Below are 14,682 nucleotides of genomic sequence, written 5' to 3'. Positions count from 1 at the left end.
AGAGGTGTGCTCAGTTACATCTCCAAATTCGTTCTGGAGCACACTCCGCCGAGCCCTCTATTTTATTAGGGAAGTCCCTAACAATACAATGTATTTGCACTAAGAGATGAAGGGGGGAGCACCAGCAGGAACATGTAAACATCTCAGACACAAGAGGAAAGACAGACATCAATGGCAGTCATCCACTGATTGAAAAGGCAGATATGCCCTTTTAGTGCTCTGGTACTAAAGTCTCAGTCCTTTTGTTTCAGAGGTGTGTCTCAGCACACCTCCTTTGATGTTGCAGACGTTGATCCAGTCTTCAGGCATCCGCTTCTCTGTGAAGTCTTCTCATCCATATGGTCAAACATGGGTCACGCTGTGGAACAATTCTTTTGCAATACTAATAGAGTAAAATATGGGATAAAATACATCTTCAACCTAACACAAATTATCCTGACATTTGGAATTTCAAGAAGTGATTTGAAGTGAAAATTATGCATTTTGTGAATGATGTTGTAACAAGTGGGACAGTTGTTGCAAAATTGACTCAAAGCGTCATTGTGCATACAGTCTGCAGGACTTGTGGAACGCACTAATGGGACTGTTAAGGGCAGACTTATCAAGAATATGAGGGAAAAAAAGGAGACAATGACCAGACTGTGTTTCAATCACAGCAATGAGGATAGTGCCAGCCGAAGTTAGGACACTATCCCCTATCGACTCTCAGGTTCATCAGAACCACCAGCGACTGGCACATCAGTCCCAGTCCACATGGGAAACATGTTTTGCCCAAAAAAAAAAAAAAAAAAAAAAAGACGCAATTACTGGCCAGTGTGTTCTGATCCACAGAGAAATCACGTCCGTGTGGGAGACCAACTCTTCTTCAAGGTGCTGAAACGACTTCGTTGGGACAAGTGAATGCTGAGATGGCCCTCGCCAGATGATTGCAGTGACCCCGACGGCAGCAAAGGTCGCGGGGCGTGGCAGCTGGATCCACCAGTTGCAGTACAAGCTTCTCCGGTTTCCAGCTAAAGGCCGAGCAACGCGAATCCCTCGAACAGGAGCCCACCTGAGTCACAATATCGGACCACACGCACATCGGAACCGCACAACCAGCCACAGATACGAATGTTGAAGCCACAGAACAAAAAGATTAGATATTGTTTGGAAATTAATGACGTACATAAAGAATTTTAGCCTTGATTGGAGAACATTACTGCATTTACATTTTTAATAAAATGAAACAATTATTGATGTTATGACCACTACGAAGAATTTGAAAGACAATATATCGGGATAATTATGGTTTTCATTTTTGTTATGTGTAGTCTGTTCATGTTGCATTATTCTTATGACAAAGATGATTATTAACTGCATGTTTGTTGCCCAAATGTACCATTACAACCTGATTGATGTTGAGAATGACGAATTCGAACTGGACAATGACAAACTCGAACTGGACACTGAAACCTAAATAACACATGGACCCTTTTGCCCCTGCCCCCACACATGCACACACATACACCACACACGAAGATCCGGGAGGTAAAGACGGCTGTCCCCTCCTACAACGAGGCAAGGGCCTCCATCAAGTCGCCGCAGAGACAAGCTCTGCGTGGAGACAAGCTCTGCGTGGAGACAGTTTTGTTATTTTTCACTAGGTATATTGAAGTTTTTTTATGTTTTATTCCCAAGTGACCAACATACCATGAGAATCTCGTTCCACGCCGGAAGGGAGGAGGGGAATTTTGTCCCTACTGAGGGTTTTCGCCCCTCCACGGATGACCACACTGTTGTATGATTTCATTGTGATGATCTGTCTTAAAGCCGTCAGGACATGATTTAAACCCACAAACGGGGGAATGTGAGATGGGATGAGGATATGTAAATAGTTTGTGTATTTCTAATCATGTTTTTATACACTATTTGTATCAGTTATAATTGCGCACACACACACAGACACTCACATTATTGCTTTAGCACACACGCGCACAACTGGAACACACGCACACACTTTAGTTTCGAATTCCTGACTGACTACTGTGGTTGATTGCTTCCTGCCTGCCTGCTAGAATTTCAGACAGACCTCCATTGTCTGCTTAGGTTGCTGATAAAAGACCGAACGGGTGGTAGAGAGTGAGAGAGAGTGCGCGAGATTGAACTGGCAAGACGCCTGCTTCACCTCCTGACTTCCTCTCCCATTCGCGAATGGTCAAAAACAAAACTCTAACTGGTTTGGTCTGGATTTATGCCACCTTCAGTCTAAAAATGGCGTCAGGACGTTTTAAACCTGACAGTTGCCTTGAGATCTCCGAGCTCGAACTGCCCTATTCCCACCTTGATCACAAGCTCCCATGAACCACTTGGACAGGGTTGCCTGTGTCCTTCTCGTTGATGTCCTTTGTGGCTCCATTCCTTTTCAGTGCTCCTAAAACAAAAAAGACAAGAAGCCAACTTAGTAAAGCTATTTAATGATTGTGAAACCTTATGGGACATGCTGAAATGTCTTCACACCACAATCCCTTAAAAAAAAAAAAAAAAAAAAAATATATTACCGTATAGAACATCCGAAAAAGGCAGGTCTCGGCGCTTGTTCTTGCTACGATGTCCAAAGAGATTGTACTTCAGAGACAGAGGATTTGTCATGATGAACGCCATCATTGTTCTGACACTATCGTCCAATCCACCAATACCTGCAACCATTATAACATGGGTGTCACTCGATCCAGATAATCATCACACACTTAAAAATATTTTGGCAGTTAAACTGGGTATGATAAACGTCACAGGAAAGGAATTGTCGATTAAGTGAACAGCTTCGGTAACGCCATATACACTCAAAGGGCAAGAGCCCAACATTCTACCAAAATGATTATGATTAGGGAGGTAACGATTCACTCAAGCCCCGATTCGATTTTTGATTTTCAGTTCTCGATTTCGATTCGATATTTTAATTGTTTTAAGTTGCTGCCACGTTTGTCTCTGTGCGCTCGTGTGATGCTGCAGCGATCCACAAACAAAATATGTCTATACGTCTTGTGCATTTTGAATGGAACCAAAAAACAATACACGATGCCAAATTGTACTATTATTATGAAACTGCCTATGAGTAGTAAAAGAAATACTTGTAAAAATATTTCACATTTTTAGAGCCCCAATACATTCTTTTAAATATAGAAGGGACTGAAATCATGTGAAAATTGAGTCTTTTTCTCAGTTTCCGACTTGGGGTGAACACATTCGGCTTATCATAGTTGCAGTTGACCATCTTGAACTCTGAAGTCTTTCAACTCGGCCTTCCGAATCAGGGTTTTAGAGGTGGGGCTATTTAGTGATACAGTAGGATGGTTTGATCTCTGTAGCTCCAGAATCAGGAATGTACTGGGACTGGGGTTCCTACTTGGGTTTAGGGTACCTAATTTTATATTTCAAGAAATTAAATAATTATTTATAATTTTGAAGATAATACATTAAAATTTCATCATTTTCATACCTGCATTAGATCCTGCAGTAGACTCACAGACTCAACACGTTGGACGTACTCAAGGACCTTCTGCAGCGCCTCTCTTGGTTAGGAAGCTTTTTCTCTGTGACAATCCATGGGGAGGTGTAGATGGTACTTCGTCATCACAGGCTTCAGACTCGTCACTTGAGAAAACATCCCTGCAATGGATGCATAGACACTTGGGCATGAATGTCATTTAACAACAAAAGCTAGAACAAAAAGCTTTGCATTTAAAAGAATACATCTGTGATGGGGAAGCCAGGTTAAAGTGTTAATTTTATAATTATGTAATTAGCTGCAGGTTAGTCTAGTGAAGGTGTAATCACTTCTATTTTGGAGCATAGCTTTTGCTCTGTCCAATCATTGCCTCACCTGCTGAAACCCACATTCGGGTATTTTACAAACCAAAAACTTAAATACCTGTACAGCTCTCATTTTAAACTTATTTTCTCCAACCTTTACCCACAAAATTTGAATATTCAAAATAAAAGTACACAAAGAAGTCACAATTTTTCCACATTAGTTACTTACGTAGTTCCTCTCAAATGCAGCTCAACACTGCATTGAATTAGAGCTTGATAAGCCTACACACAAAACATACAAAGCACATTGTGGCATGATTCTGAATGAGCCAATCTAGCATTTCAACATCTGTTCAACTGTTGGAATTTTAACTATTATCTGACTCTATTAACCAACATTCATCCAACAATTATGCGCGCTCGTTTTGGACACTGCATTGAATTAGAGCTTGATAAACCCACACACAAAACATACAAAGCACATTGTGGCATGATTCTGAATGAGCCAATCTAGCATTTCAATATCTGTTCAACTTTCATCTTGAATTTCTATTATTTAAATAACAGGCAACATTCAACAGTTAATATGTTTTGCTTTACTTACCCAAATCAAACACATCACAAAAAAGCCTTAAATGAGCTAGTGGAGTAGATTGTATTAATTTGAGTGAAAGCTTAAGTCTTTTGGAGAATTTTGGAGAGAGATCGAGGGACACTGTGTTTAGCGTCGTAGGCCCAATGCTAACAATATGTAGCTCGTTGTAAAGGTCCTCATAAAAATAAATAAAACACACAACGCTTATCAGTATTATTAAAAGGGTGATTATAATGTACTTAAGTTTTCCCCAAAATAATTCGAGTACGTACGTTGTTTAATTCGAGTACGTACGTTGTTGATATACCCTCTGTGTTCTCGTCACTTATCATTTTAGCATACTGTGTTTTAGCTAACGCACCAAGCAGTTTTCCAACACAGGCAACCTTGAAAAATTACAAAACACATTGTAAAGTAAGTCTAAAAAATGAGAGCCAGACATTTACCCAAGATTAATTAATTAATTCAATTATCGTTCGGGACTCACCGTGCTTTCAGCTCTTCTGCCGCACCTCAAAGACCGCGTAGCTTGCATTCGCTCCTTTTCTCACAGTTTGAATATGCTGCCTTCAAAAGAATCTGTAATTTTGACAACTCCAACTTGAATCTACAAAAATCAAGCAATAAGGTAGAAATAACTTCAAATATACTTTGAATAAAGATCTTTCACAGCATACAGAATTAATAAAATAACATTAATTAATAATGTTGATTTTGTTTATTAAAAAAAAAGTAACTGTGTTGACTGTTGGATGTGGCTGACGATGCTGGACCTGCCTTGTCAAATAGTTCATAGATGACAATCTTAGCTGTCTGGAATATTATAAAATGTTATCTTGTCCCTTAAGGGTTATTAAGTCACAGTTGGGGGTACATGTAAATTCACAAAATATAACGTCCAGCCTTGTTAAATTTAGCATAGATAAATACATGAATTTAATTTTAATTTTAATAAATCAATCAATCCTCTGTACTGCTTCTTGTCCTCACAAGGGTCCCCGGGAGTGCTGGAGCCTATCCCAGCTGTCTTCGGGCAGTCGACAGGGTACACCCTGAACTGGTTGCCAGTCAATCGCAGGGCACACAGAGACAAGCAACCATCCGCTCTCACACTCAGACCTTGGACCAGTGACCAATCAACCTATCATGAATGTTTTTGGAAAGTGGGAGGAAACCGGCGAAAACCCTAGCAGGCACAGGGAGAACCTTGCACTTCTGTACTGTGATGCGGACTTGCTAACCAGTCCGCCACCGTGCCGCTTGTTCTAAAGAGTCCCAGAAAATAAAAACACCCGTCCCTTAGTCAAAAGCGGAAAAAGTCCAACAACAACCCGACCATAATTTGCATTGTTCCATAAGTTAAATCAATGTCAAACCTAATAAAAGCTGACTTCTGGTCCTCAAAAATCCTACACTTATTTTAGTCCTTTCACAATCTCGCAGCATAGGCTCCATGGCCATGTCTCTATCGTTTTGGCATCCATTGAATAGTTCTACTGAGAATAGTCTTCGGGTGGTTACTATTAGCATAGCATGCATTAAATATCAAAAAGGCTCCAGAACAAATTTTCAAACCCATGCCCGCTTAGCTCATCCATAACCCATACAGGACCCAGACATGGTTGACCAGCTCTAACCTATGCCCACTTATCCCACACATAACCCAAACAGGACCGATAAATGGTGACCACTTCTAACCCATGCCCACTTAGCCCACACATAACCCAAATAGGACCCAGACATGGTTGACCAGCTCTAACCCATGCCCACTTGGCCCATATACAGCCCATATGAGACCCTCACATGGTTGACCAGTTCTAACCCATGCCCACTTAGCCCACACATAACCCAAATAGGACCTATAAATGGTTTCAGTAGTAGATTCAGTAGTTTTTATCATTACAGCATTTTCCCCTCTGTATAATGGACAGACATTAGGAGTGTTTCCTTACACTTAGATACGTTTATACTGTGTATATTTGCATGCTTTTTATGAATGTCTGCTGCTAATGTTATACATTAACGGCTACATTACGCCGCCGACTCTGTGTGAGCTATATCTTTGCTGCTGTAACACCTCAAATTTCCCCATTGTGGGACTAATAAAGGACATCTTTATCTTTATCTTTACCAGTTCTAACCCATGCCCACTTAGCCCATACACAACCCGTATTGCACCCACAACATTTGCCCAGTTTAAGCCCATGCCCACCAATCCCAGATGGCGCCCACATGGAACCCTGTACCATTGCCCACTTCTAGCCCATTCCCACTTGGTACCCAGGAATCCCGCATTTACCCCATTTGGGGCCCAGTTGGACATGTTGGCTGGGTACAGTACTTTTATTCTTGCAGTATTTTTATCATTGCAGTATTTTCAATCATTCAGTATTTTTTTTTATCATTGCAGCGTTTTTATTTATTTCCCCTCTGAACCATAGACAGGCATTAGGAGTGTTTCCTTACACTTGTATATGTTGTGGGCTGTAAGTGTGTATATACATGGGGATCTGTGTATATACGTATATACTGTGTATATTTGCATGCTTTTTATGAATGCCTGCTGCCAATGTTATACATTAACGGCTACATTACGTCGGTGCCACTGTGTGATGTATATCTTTGCTGCTGTAACACTGCAAATGTCCCCGTTATGGGACAATTAAAAGACATCTTTATCTTTAGAAATTGAAGATTCACTTGCGAGGCCATTTTCAACACGGACCTTTCAAGAGAAGCTATATCGTCCAACACTCGGTCAGTGCTGTCTAAGTGCTTTTCTGTATATTGTTTGTCCACCCGTGGTGTCATAAATTATGGTATTATGAGGGGGATTTATTCAAGTAGGACGAAGTAGGACTTCATTGAAGGCCCAGGTGTGAAATGCATGGCCCTCCACTGGTTCAAATAATGTCTAAAACTAAATTACCAGTTACATGTGCAATTTCAATATTCAACAATTATCTCAACAAAAAAGGACAATCTGAATTTTTTTTAAATGCACAATAAAACAGAAAAGCCATTTCCGGGTATTTTACAATTCAGTCTTCATTGGGGAAAAAACATTCAACAATTTGCTTTTCTTATTTAATACATAGTTCAGCACAGCAGGTGGCGGACAAGCACCTTAAAATGTCATTCGCCTACACAAGGAAGAAGAACATGCCCGAGGCGCTCCCGTGTCCTCGTCTTTCGGTCAACCTGAGAATAATGTTCTTGAGGATTAAAGTTTATAAATGTAAGTATGATGTGATTTTTTATTTTATTTTATGTTGTTGAACAGTGTTTATGTTTATTTTATAATTTCGTCATTAAAAGGCTGTGGCGGTTGGAGAGTCAGCTTCGTGTTAGGGCGTGTTAAAGATCCCGATACCCACACTACACCCTCATTGAAGTATATACGAGTAAAATTATTCGAGCGCGCAGCCAAAGTATATTGTCCACAATTATTTGCGGACTTAACCAAAATCCCATTGAACTGGCGATGTTCGGTGGAATTCTTGTGCCCATGCTGAAAAAAATTCTCTTCAAATGTACATATCGAATTATGACATTATGATAAACAGTTGCATGTGTGCAATTTCGGTCACTCTTTTAAAGTCACCTACGTGTTTTGTCCGAGTGCAGCTAGCGTACTTAGCGACCTTGTGTGCATGCGCCGCAGATTGTGAGAGCGCCTCAAATAGTACAAATGAAGCTATAGCTTGTTCCGGTGGGTCCCAAGCCAGGGTTTTTTCCTAACTACCACATTACTTAAGTTTTAATATCACTCTCAACGTCAAAATTGTTACAAATAAATACATAATGATAACGTGCCGCCAAGCTCGATGACATAGGAGGCGGAAGTTGGTGTCGTCACACGCATTGTCCCAATTTTGCAATATCGGTACGCTTGGAACCTGTGCTCTGCAACACCCCATGTACACGTCAACGAGGAACGTATGGTGTAGAGTGTTTATTGCGATTGGGCCATTCTTTGTCACGGTCTTCTCTCTGACAAATTGGCATATTTAGCAGCCAAAATATAATGAGCCGTTGCTGTGATAGTAGTTGCAGCCCAAGGTTATTTTAGTAAACGAAAATGAACTCAAAACTTGAATAGAAAAAAATAAAATTCGATAATGAAAAAAATACAGTGAACCCTCGGTTATCGCGGTTAATGGGGACCGAGACCACCCGCGAAAACTGAAAATCCGCGAAGTAGCGGCGCACCTTCAAAAATGCTTAAAAAAAAAGTGCGAAGTAGTGGTGCACCTTCAAAAATGTTTAAAAAAAAAAAATTAATAATATATATATATATATATATATATATATATATATATATATACACACGGGTAGAGAGAGAGAGAGTGAAATTCATGCTATAACAAAAAAAAAAAAATTATTATTAAAACTTATTATTTTTTTATTCCCCAGCCATTATTTTTGTATTTATTCAATTACTTCTTTTTGTATTTTTTTAATTGCTTCGACCTTTACCTGCTGGTACGCCGTCCGGTGTGCCCTGTGAAATGAAAGGTGGCATTCTTCATTTATTTTTTTTATTCATTTATTCATTCATAACTGACAGCCTCGCGCTCCGCTCGTGCTCGGGCGGAAGAGGTGCTCCTCTTCGGCTTAATTGTCATGCACGCCGGACCTGCTCCCCCGAAGCGTGTCTCCGTTCGATTGAACTCGGTTTCATTTCGCCCCGCCCGTGCCCGGGGAAGGTGCTCCTATTCGGCTTAACTGTGACACACGCCCGCCCTCCTCCCCCGGAGCTTCCATTCGGTTAAACTTAAGGGCCGTTTGGCACCGCCCGTGCCCGGGGAAGGTGCTTCTCTTCGGCTTAACTGTGACGCGAGCATGCCCTCCTCCTCCGGAGCTTCCATTCGGTTAAACTTAGGGGCCGCTTGACACCGCCCGTGCCCGGGGAAGGTGCTCCTCTTCGGCTTAACTGCCACGCACGCCGGCCGGCCTCCTCCGGAGCTCTCGTACGCTCCCGAACAGAGCGAAATGTCGCCCCGCTAGTGCCCGGGCGGAAGTTGTTCCTCTTCGGCTTAACTGCCACGCACGCTGGCCGGAGCTCTGGTACGGTCCGAACCGCGCGAAACGTCGCCCCAAATCGTGCCCGGGGGAACGTGCTCTTCTTCGTCCACTCTCCTCTTCGCCCACGCTCTTCTTCGGCGCATGCCGGCCGTCTAACAGCTCCAGCGCCCCGTCGTGCCGCTCGGCGAAACTACAATGCCCCCGAATATTTTTTAGACCCGCGAAGCACTGAACCCGCGAAAGGTGAACCGCGAAGTAGCGAGGGTTCACTGTAAAATGAAAATGCTCTTTCAAAAATTAAAACTATCTAAAACTAGTGATGGGGCAAAATGAAGCCCCATAAAGCAGCCAAGCCCTGCAGGGAAATACTTCACACACGAATGGGCTTCGAGATGCTTCATTTTTCTTGACTACGCCATCCCGTGGACAGAAAAATGTATAACATGCTTGGTGCATGCAATAAAATGGTGAGCTGTAAATCATGCTCTGCTTACCAAACAATATGTATTTGAAGAGTGATTTTAATTGTTCTGTTTTACTTTGTCTTCTCACTTCTCCAATATTCAGACAGCTCCGCCAAGACCAACGTTTCACCCCCACACTGATATAAAATGGACCCAACCGTTTGGGTCTCTTTCCAAATTTGGTACCAAAGCCTCCCCCACAGTGCGGCAGCTATCTTGAATTGGCCCGTTCCCAGAGAGTTTTACTTCATTCAGTGTCATTCAGTATTATTCAAAATCTTTCAGTGTCATTCCAAATCATTCAATGTCATTCACGATCTTTCCACATCCTTCCACCTTCCATCGTTCAGTGTCATTCCACATTCTCTTTGATATATAACATAACATAACAATAACATAATCCTGGGTCAGCAGACACCTAATTAATGTGTTAATACATGATACATTTTTATATAAGCAACACTTATGATTGTAACGTATTTTTAATTCTTTCTAGGCGGGAACTGTCCGAACAAAAAATTCATGCAATTTGTAATTAGACACTTTGTCATACAAAAAGTCACTCAGGGCAAGAGAAAAAAAATTGTCACTTGCCCTAGTTGGGCAAGTAATTTGGCCACTCGGGCAAGGCAAATTTTAGTGGCACTTGCCCTATGGGGAAGCAGTTTTTAAAGTTAACTTCGAACCCTGTGATGGTGTCTTGTGACCAGTCTTTATCAGCTGATGTTCCATGAAGGCGTGCCTTACCTGTCACAAGAATGAAGGCAAGTCACGCCCCCCGCTGTCCGTTCACTCCGCCAAGATGCTGCTCCAGGTGGTAGAGAGGATGAAGGCTCCCTTGTCTCTGTTCATGGTTTTTATGCCTCGCTTGCAGATCTCAATTGCTTCTTTGATCCAGCGCTGTAGTTTGTTCTCTCCGGTGCGGATGACCCTGCCCTTCTCCCAGTCCATGATGTGGTTTTCCCTTTTGCAGTGGTCAGTGATTGCTGATTTGTAATGTTCATGTTGTGCTTGTTCTTTTACTGCTCTGATTTTTTAATTTTTTTGACAGGTAAGTCACACCCTCATGGAACATCAGCTGATAAAGACGGGTCTCAAGACACCATCATGCGACACTCTGAAGAAGGCGAAAGACTCGCCGAAACATGTCAGGTAAAAAATTAACCTAAAACATAATTGTCTGCTTTTAATGAATCAGTCAAATATCAATAATAAGAAGACAAAATGAACCTAATACAAATAAATGAATGCTTAATAACTCCCCTGGACATGCTCCTAAAAATCCAAACCTTCACCTGTAAATAAAACGTCCCGACCTGAAGACATCTTAATGTTATTATTTTGTTATACACACAGCGCCGCCAAGTGGAATCAAAAATTTGTTTTTATTTTAATTTTCACGTACTGCACGGTGCCCTTTTGACGAATCCGACTGAAAATTAGTCAGAAAAGACTCACTTACTCTCTGCCGAATTTTGTGACGTTTTGGCAAAAGGCGTGGCTATTACGGTGCTGAAAAGTCCGATTGTACTCTGTGGCAACAAAAGCTCCGGCAACATTACTCAGATGATCCTATCTTCTCGAAGTTGTACACATTTGAGGATACTTCAGCCCTGAAGACATCTACCAACTTATTTTTCATCGTAGTAGTAGCGCCACCAACTGGTAAAAGCTAATACAAGTTATTTTCTTGGATGTTTTTCTCCGTGCAACTCAACAAGGTCGCCCTCATATATGCTCGGAGGACTGTTTCGGCCATGAGGATGTCACAATACGAAATTCATCCTTTTTCGTGAAAAGTTGTGGGAGTGGCATTGCACTGTTTGGCAATAAAACAACGCTGATTATGAGGTTCTAAATATGAACGACAACTCGTGAAACTTGACACACACATCAGGCAGAGCAAATTTATCAATATTTTATACGTTAGTTGTGCAGCTTTTTTGAAATGGCTCGCCATGGCCCTCGAGAAATGTTCAAAAAAGCAGCCCTGGTTGAGTGTTTCACCTCGCTTTTTGTAAATTTTATGGAGTACAGTGAACCCTCGGTTATCGCGGTTAATGGGGACCGAGACCACCCGCGGAAACTGAAAATCCGCGAAGTAGCGGCGCACCTTCAAAAATGCTTAAAAGAAAATACAATATATATAATAAATATATATATATATATATATATATATATATATATATATATATATATACGGGGAGAGAGAGAGAGAGAGAGTGAAATTCATGTTATAACAAAAAAACCAAATTATTATTAAAACGTATTATTTTTTTATTCCCCAGCCATTCTTTTTGTATTTATTTAATTACTCCGACTTTTACCAGCTGGTACGCCGTCCGGTGTTCCCTGTGAAATGAAAGGTGGCATTCTTTAATTATTTATTTATTTATTCATTTATTCATTCATAACTGACAGCTTCGCGCTCCGTTCGTGTCCGGGCGGAAGAGGTGTTCCAATTCGGCTTAACTGTGACACACGCCCGCCCTCCTCCCCCGGAGCTTCCATTCGGTTAAACTTAGGGGCCGCTTGGCACCGCCCGTGCCCGGGGAAGGTGCTCCTCTTCGGCTTACTGTGACGCGAGCATGCCCGCCTCCTCCGGAGCTTCCATTCGGTTAAACTTAGGGGCCGCTTGGAACCGCCCGTGCCCGGCAAAGGTGCTCCTCTTCGGCTTACTGTGACGCGAGCATGCCCTCCTCCTCCGGAGCTTCCATTTGGTTAAACTTAGGGGCCGCTTGGAACCGCCCGTGCCTGGGGAAGGTGCTCCTCTTCGGCTTACTGTGACGCGAGCATGCCCTCCTCCTCCGGAGCTTCCATTCGGTTAAACTTAGGGGCCGCTTGGCACCGCCCGTGCCCGGGGACGGTGCTCCTCTACGGCTTAACTGCCACGCACGCCGGCCGGAGCCTTGGTACGGTCCGAACCGCGCGAAACGTCGCCACCGATCGTGTCCGGGGGAACGTGCTCTTCTTCGTCCACTCTCCTCTTCGCCCACGCTCTTCTCCGGCGCACGCCGGCCGTCTAACCGCTCCAGCGCCCGTCGTGCCGCTCGGCGAAACTACAATGCCCCCGAATATTTTTTATACCCGCGAAGCACTGAACCCGCGAAAGGTGAACCGCGAAGTAGCGAGGGTTCACTGTATGTATAAGACCAAGACCTACAAAAAAGTCTCCTGAAGCAATGAGCTAGGTTTTACAGGAAGTCGGCCATTTTGAATTTACTTAAAAGGGGCGGGTCACCACAATGGACTTTGTGTAGAAATTATTATTGGGGCCCGAGCAGCGACCGCGGCGAGGTCCCTATTGTTTATGTAGAAATTATTATTAGGGCCCGAGCAGCGACCGCTACGAGGTCCCCATTGTTTTTGTGGAAATTATTATTATTATTATTATTAGGGCCCGAGCAGTGACCGCTGCGAGGTCCCTATTGTTTTTCTAGAAATTGTTATTAGGGCCCGAGCTGCGACGGCTGCGAGGTCCCTATTGTTTTTGTAGAAAATATCATTACTTTTATTATTATTATTATTATTATTATTAGGGCCTGAGCAGCGACCGCTGCGAAGTCCCTGTTGTTTTTGTAGAAATTATTATTATTATTATTTTTCCGATTGTACGATCGCATTTTTGACCCCGAAACATGCACAAAAACTCACCAAACTTGGCAGTCTCATCGGGCATGGCGAGAAATTTGATATTTTAACGTCTAATATGAACAGGAAGTGAGTTATGAATTTTTGAAAGTCCGACTTTTGCCCTTTTTTGCATGTTTACAGGGGTCATTCTTTTGCACCCTGATCCTAAAGGCTTCATCTGATTGCCTTAAAATTCTGTCTGTAGCATCTTAAGACCTGGGACAAACACTGGGGCTAAAATCTTTTGTTTCCGAAATACTATATGACGGGGGCGGGGCTTCAAAGTTTTCACTTAAGATTTCCTTCGCCGCAATGGACAAAATGCTTAATAACTCTCCTGCACATGCTGCTAAAAATCCAAAACTTCACATGTACATAAAGAGTCGGTACCTGAAGACATCTATATGTTTATACTGTTATACACCTTGCGCCAATCAATAACATTTTTTACATTTTGACGTACTGCACGGTGCCCTTTTAACGAATCCGATTGAAAATTGGCTAGAAAAGACTCAAGACATTGATCTTACTCTATCCCTATTTTTGTGACTTTCCTTCGAAGGGCGTGGCTATTGCGGTGCCGCAGAGTCTGATTATTCTCCGTGGCAACAAAAGTTCCTGCAAAATGATTCAGATGATCCATCTTCTCGAAATTTTTCACATTTGAGGATATTCAGGCCCTGAAGACGGCTGCCAACTTATTTTTGATCGCAGTGGTAGCGCCACCAACTGGTTAAAACAAATACAAATTATTTTCGTTGATGTTTTTCTCCGGGCAGGTTCACAAAATCTACCTTATATTTGCTCGGATGAGTGTTTAGGCCTTGAGGATGTCACAATACGAAAGTCTTTCGCCTTCTTCAGAGTGTCACATGATGGTGTCTTGTGACCCGTCTTTATCAGCTGATGTTCCATGAGGGCGTGACTTACCTGTCACAAGAATGAAGGCAAGTCACACCCCCCGCTGTCCATTCACTCCGCCAAGATGCTGCTCTAGGTGGTAGAGAGGATGAAGGCTCCCTTGTCTCTGTTCATGGTTTTTATGCCTCGCTTGCAGATCTCAATGGCCTCTCTGATCCAGCGCTGTTGTTTGTTCTCTTCGGTGCGGATGACCCTGCCCTTCTCCCGGTCCATGATGTGGTTTTCCCTTTTGCAGTGGTCAGTGATTGCTGA

The sequence above is a fragment of the Idiotropiscis lumnitzeri genome, unplaced genomic scaffold, assembly GCF_059441095.1.
Source record: "Idiotropiscis lumnitzeri isolate Australia: NSW breed Sydney's pygmy pipehorse unplaced genomic scaffold, RoL_Ilum_1.0 HiC_scaffold_96, whole genome shotgun sequence".
Lineage (NCBI taxonomy): Eukaryota > Metazoa > Chordata > Actinopteri > Syngnathiformes > Syngnathidae > Idiotropiscis > Idiotropiscis lumnitzeri.
Note: the sequence above shows the minus strand (reverse complement) of the source record.